Consider the following 7,303-nt stretch of genomic DNA (forward strand, 5'->3'; position numbering starts at 1 on the left):
ATCTGTTTAATTTGTATTACGTTTTATTTATTGATTTTATATTTTTGGTTTTTCCAAACTTACCTTTAGGATTCCTTTAAGGTAATCTGCCCTCTTATACGTTCTCTGAGTATACATATGTCTCTGTAACCCTTTTCTCCAAAAAAAATTAAGTGTAAAATTAATCTTACGATAAAAATATTTAGTTGAATTGTTAAGGAATATTTTAGACTTACGATAAATATTTTGGTTCTTTCAAATATTTAGGATAAAATTAAAAATGATTTGATTAATTTCGTGCTTTTTATTCCTAACTAAGAATGATCACAATGTCCATAATCAGAACCGTGTTTACAGGTATCCCTCTTTTTACCCCTTTTCTAATTTTGATATCCTAAACAAAAATTAAAAAGATCAAACTTTCAAAAAGCAAAATAATCAAAACTGCACGCTAAGTTTAGTACTTTTAAAGTTTGATCAAATATCTGAACTATCAAATTTAAAATCTATATTTAGGATTTTCAAATTTTAATTATTTGGTAAAAATTTCAAAATTTCAAAACTTTAAAAAAAAAATTGGAAATTTGATATTTAAAACTTTGATCGAAATTTCAAAAATCTAAAATTTAAAAACTTTGAAATTTTGAATTGATAATTAGTGTTACACGGACCTGTTATACACCAACAGTCACTGTGCTTAAACGGCTGTGGGTAACAGCCCAAGATGGAGCCGCCTTGCGTCAGTTAGGGACTTCTCTTCAATAGAATAACAATACCATGAGGGGGAGGACAGGGGTAAGGGAGACAGGGAGAAAGGGGGTAGGAGAAAGGAGAGGAAGGCTGGGAGAAAGGAGAAAAAGTTGAAGAAGGGAGAAAAAATAAAATATCTCTCCTTTTAAAAAATGATCTAATGTTTCAAGAAAAAATATCTCAAAAGGAGATGTTTTATTCTTATGGGAGAAAGGAGAACGGGGGTAGGAGAAAGGAGAAGAGGGGTGGGAGAAGGTAGAAGGTTACCCCCTGTCCTCCCCCTCATACCATGGATGCAGCAACAGTGGCGGATCCAGCCATTTTAAAAAGGGGGGGTTCCCAACCCAGAGTAAAGGGGGGGGGGGGGTTCCAACTATATGCTCCCATTCAAATGCATTGATCGGCCAAAAAAAATGGGGGTTCCAACTCCCGGAACCCCCCCCCCCCTGGATCCGCCACTGAGCAATTAAACCACTGAATTAAAAAGTTGTATTAATCATTTAGGGAAACCACTAAACTTAACAGGTGATTAAATTCTACAAAATAAACGACCACAGCACGATTTGAAAAAACGCTTAGGCTGTCCGTAACTTAAAAACAACTTGTCCGTAACTTTTTTCCTTATACCAATAGCAATGTCCGTAACTTTCAAAGAATCGACATACGTAGATGTAATGTTTTACCATGTTATGATAGAGATTGCATCGAATACATAATCAGAAATGACGTAGATATAATTCATTTGAATTAGAATGAAGGACAATATTGGGAATAATATATCTGTTAAACTCGGGTCTGATTTTTATAACGTCGGGATATCCAAATCGCCCAGTTCGGAGGGTGGTTTCCTACCATTGCAGATAATCTGTTGAAACATCATTGTTGATTTTTATTTTTGAACAAGTAGACTACACAAGTATTTTTTACACATGCATGTAGCATGTATGCACTAACTGAATTCTGCCACTAATGACAAGAGTAGATCATGCGTAAATCCGGCATTATTTTTTTTGTTTTTGTTTTTGTTTTTATGTTTTGTTTTTTTGGGGGGGGGGGGGGGGGGGGGAGGGGGACCCAAATTGCCCAATCACATGACAATTATCAAAGGTTCAGCCAAAAACAATTATATTCAAAAGACAATAATTTCCATTGATTTAAAAAAAAATCACTTAATTATAAGTCCAATGACATTTAATACGATTCGATTAGAATTTATAGTGGCCTGTTGCATTCGATTCTCGAACTTTATAGATTCGCAGTAAATGAGAACACTTGAAGAAAGGATATTTTGTAAAAAAGTATAAAACCTAGTTTTACAGCTAGCTGCATATTTCACTTGTATGCAAGTTGCATTAAATTTCATTAAATTGAACTAAACTTAAAGACACAATAGTTAAAATTCAGTGACATAAAAGGAATAGAGCAATCGACATAGTGTAACAATTAGAAATAGTATATGAAAATATAAATAACTAAGACAACAGGGTAATTTAATAGTTTAACAATCCCTGATAACATACAAAGAGAAATAAAATAAAACATAATAGGAAACGTATTAAAAAAAAACATAACACTATAACTTACTGGTGGGATGTATAAATACCAAGCCGCGTCAAAGGGTATTCATCAAAATACACATAAAAAGAAACAGAGGTGAAAATAAACCGCAAACAGATAATTAAACTAAATTTTTTTAAAGAGTATGACAAAGCCATGGTGCGAATCGAAAACGTCGATAAGACGCATATCAGTAAGTTAATAAAAGTTGAAACCATAACCAGGGTCAAGTACCAAAAACCCCACATAAAACCTCTGTGGTGTAAGTATTATGCCTTAATAAAATCACATTTGGTGGTGAATGATAGTATAAACGGACGTGAAGGTTACAAATATGATGTTAATTGTCTTCTAATTGTTGTAAAAATAATTCTTAAAATTTTAAATCAAAAGTTACCCACATCTGAAAATAAAGTTACGGACAGTCTGCTTAGTTTCGATCAAAAAGTTACGGACGTCTCATGCATTTTTTAAAGTTGGCCTTGCGCTTTAGTGAACTCTATATTAACAAATTTATGGTAATTGTTAGTTATTTCTTTATTCAATAATCCTATAAATATTTACATTCTGCATGAAAAACGTCGCAAAAGGTACATTTTATATGAATTAAATATCAACGAGTTTAGAGTCCGCCATCGTTTAAGCACAGTGAACAGTCGAAACAGAGAAAAAAATGTATACACCCACCGAACACAAGGCTGAACGGTCCGATCGTGTAACATTTATCAATTCAAAATTTAAAAAATAAAAAAAATAAAATCCTATACTAGTTGATTTAATGAATGGGTTATAAAACAGGTACCATGCTCAGATTAAAAAATGTTTATTTTTACGGGGCGCATCATTTTAATCTTTCAGTCTGTATTAAGTTATATGAATTCATCATTTACAAAATGTTTTTGTTGACCATTATGAAATGTTTATTCCCAAATGTTTGTAGACATGCTCCCGTTGTCCTATACTTCCAATTGTTTAGACAAGTCATTGGTCATATATGTACTGCATTGTTTTCCTATTTGCACAAAATTTTCCATAAAATTAAATATTATTAAATATAAGAGGAGAACAACAACACAACATTAAAATGTAACACACACAGAAACAAACTAAGCATTAGACAAAATCCGAAGAGAATAACATATATAACATCATAACTAAATACATGAATTTGGGATAGAAAAGTACTGTCCCACGTCTTATAGTAATGTGAATTCACACTCAAATATAAGAGAAAACAAACGACACAAAATAAACACAATGTTAAAATGTAACACACACAGAAACGAACTATAATATAACAATGGCCATATTCCTGACTTGGTACAGGACATTAAAAAAAAGAAAGAAAAAAATGGTGGTTTGAACCTGGTTTTGTGGCATGCCAAACCTCCCACTTTAATGGCAATTTTAACTATAACATTAAAATGACAACACAACATAACAGGACTACAATACAAATAAATATAACATTGTAAAAAAACTGCTACAGATTTGGAGAAAACAAATAGCCTTCTTCAGTGTCAAAATTATTGATAATTTATAATTATTTATTATAACAATATTACAATTATTTATTATAAGAATAAAAAAAAAACTAACAACGTAATAGCAAAAAAAGAAATAGGAAAACAGATAACAGTAGTATACAAGACACAACAGAAAACTAAAGACGATTTGAAGCAACACGAACCCCACCAAAATCTGGGGGTGATCTCAGGTGCTCTGGAAGGATAAGCAGATCCTGCTCCACATGTGGCACTCTTCATGTTGCTTATATCATTACAAACCCGGTAAATAGTCTTATTCGGTAGGTCAGTAACGGTCAACCAACTCGTAATGGCGTCTGTAAAATTTACGAAGGGATGATTTATTTTAATGTTCTCTATGGAACATTACTGCTAACATAACATGGTACAAACCAGGTAGCCCAAACCAACCAAAAATACACTGATGACTACATGAAACATGGTTCAAAACAGTAAGTCACAACCAACCAACCAATAATAAACCACTGCCTACATGCAACATGGTAAAAAATAGTAAGTCACAACTAACCAACCAATAATACACCACTGCCTACAACATGGTAAAACATCAAATCACAACCAACCAACTGTAAAATGGTAAAAACAGTAAGTAACAACCAACCAATCAATAATACACCACTGCTTACATGTAATATGGTACAAACTACTAAGTCACAACCAACAAAAAAATAACAACACTGCCTTCATGTATCTTGGTAGAAAACAGTAAGACACAATTAACGAAAAATACACCGCTGTCTACATGTAACATGGTGCAAAGCACCCATTCACAATTAACCAATAATACATTGCTGTCTACATGTAACATGGTTCAAAACAGTAGGTCACAACCAACCAATAATATACCACTGCCAATAAAACAAAACTACCTAAATGTAACATGGAAAAAAACAGTTAGTCACAATCAACAAACCAGGGAGTCACAACCAACCAATAATACACCACTGCCTACATGTAACATGGTACAAAACAGTAAGTCACAACCAACCAAAAATACACCATTGTCTAAAATTTACATGGTACAAAACAGTAAGTCACAACCAACCAATAATATAACACTGTCTACATGTAACGTTGAACAAAAAAACAGTCATAACCAACCCATAATACAAAACTGCCTACATGTTACAGGATACAAAACAGTAAATCTCAACCAACCAACCAATAATACATCATGGTCTACATGTAACAGGGTACAAAGCAGTAAGCCCCAACAAACCAATAATACACCACTGTCTACATGTAACATGGTAAAAAAGAGTTAGCAACAACCAACCAATAATACACAACTGCCTACATGTAGCATAGTACAAAACAGTAATTCACAACCAGCAAACTTATACACCACTGTCTACATGTAAAATGGAACAAAACAATCAGTCACAACCAACCAACTTATACACCACTATCTAAATGTAGCATGGAACAAAACAGTAGGTCACAATCAACCAACGTATACACCACTGCCTACATGTAACATGGAACAAAACAGTAAGTCACAACCAACTAATAATATACCACCGTCTACATGTAACATGGTACAAAACAAAAAGTCACAACCAATCAATAATACACCCCTGCCTACATGTTACAAAATAGTGAGTCACAACCAACCAGTAATACACCAATGCCTACATGTAACATGGTACAAAACAAAAAGTCACAACCAATCAATAATACACCCCTGCCTACATGTTACAAAACAGTGAGTCACAACCAACCAATAATACACCCCTGTCTACATGTTACAAAATAGTGAGTCACAACCAACCAATAATACACCCCTGTCTACATGTAACATGGTACAAAACAAAAAGTCACAACCAATCAATAATACACCCCTGCCTACATGTTACAAAACAGTAAGTCTCAACCAACCAATAATGCAACACTGTCTACATGTAACATGGTACAAAACAGTGAGTCACAACCAATCAATAATACACCCCTGTCTACATGTTACAAAATAGTGAGTCACAACCAACCACCAATACACCACTGTCTACATGTTACAAAACAGTAAGTCTCAACCAACCAATAATGCAACACTGTCTACATGTAACATGGTACAAAACAGTGAGTCACAACCAATCAATAATACACTACTGTCTACATGTAACATGATACATAACAGTAAGTCACAACCAACCAACAATACACCACTGTCTACATGTAACATGGTACAAAACAGTGAGTCACAACCAATCAATAATACACTACTGTCTACATGTAACATGATACATAACAGTAAGTCACAACCAACCAACAATACACCACTGTCTACATGTAACATGGTACAAAACAGTGAGTCACAACCAATCAATAATACACTACTGTCTACATGTAACATGATACATAACAGTAAGTCACAACCAACCAACAATACACCACTGTCTACATGTAACATGGTACAAAACAGTGAGTCACAACCAATCAATAATACACTACTGTCTACATGTAACATGATACATAACAGTAAGTCACAACCAACCAACAATACACCACTGTCTACATGTAACATGGTACAAAACAGTGAGTCACAACCAATCAATAATACACTACTGTCTACATGTAACATGATACATAACAGTAAGTCACAACCAACCAACAATACACCACTGTCTACATGTAACATGGTACAAAACAGTGAGTCACAACCAATCAATAATACACTACTGTCTACATGTAACATGATACATAACAGTAAGTCACAACCAACCAACAATACACCACTGTCTACATGTAACATGATACATAACAGTAAGTCACAACCAATCAATAATACACTACTGTCTACATGTAACATGATCCAAAACAGTAAGTCACAACTTACTTAATTGAAAGTGTCTAGCAAATTCTTCCTGTCAGCAGCAATACTAGAATTGTTAATTGTATAGTTTTTGGCAGATGCAATCTTTAAATTTCTATTAGATACATACATAGTGTAAAAATCTTGTGTTGACCTGAAATTTCTTACATCTACATCATTTGACCTCTTGACCTCTGGTGGATGGTTGTCTTATTGACAATCATACAACATCTCCTTATTTTTATGTGCATAACATTACTGGTAATCATGTCCTTATTATGAAAATATTAATACACTTAAGTTTGAATTAATTTTGGCTGATATGTAATAAGGGAGATAAGTGCTGTTTTCATCAATGATCATCATTTGTATTACTTGCTATATAACTGATTTCTCATAGCATGGTGCAAAATAGTAAACAACAACTACCATGGATTACACAAAGAGAATGGTGCAAAACAGTAAAAAAAAAACAATAATATACTTCTACATTGTAAATACAAGTAACATGATGTATAGCTGCGAAAACGTAGCTCTATTGTCCTTTTTTTTTTTTTTGCCATAGAGCTATGGTCCGCAAATATCAAAAATCATCAAAAGGACCTTAAGAGCTACGTTTTCGCAGCTACATGATGTAAAGAAAGAAAATAGATTAACAATA

This window comes from Mytilus edulis, chromosome 4, assembly GCF_963676685.1.
Source record: "Mytilus edulis chromosome 4, xbMytEdul2.2, whole genome shotgun sequence".
Lineage (NCBI taxonomy): Eukaryota > Metazoa > Mollusca > Bivalvia > Mytilida > Mytilidae > Mytilus > Mytilus edulis.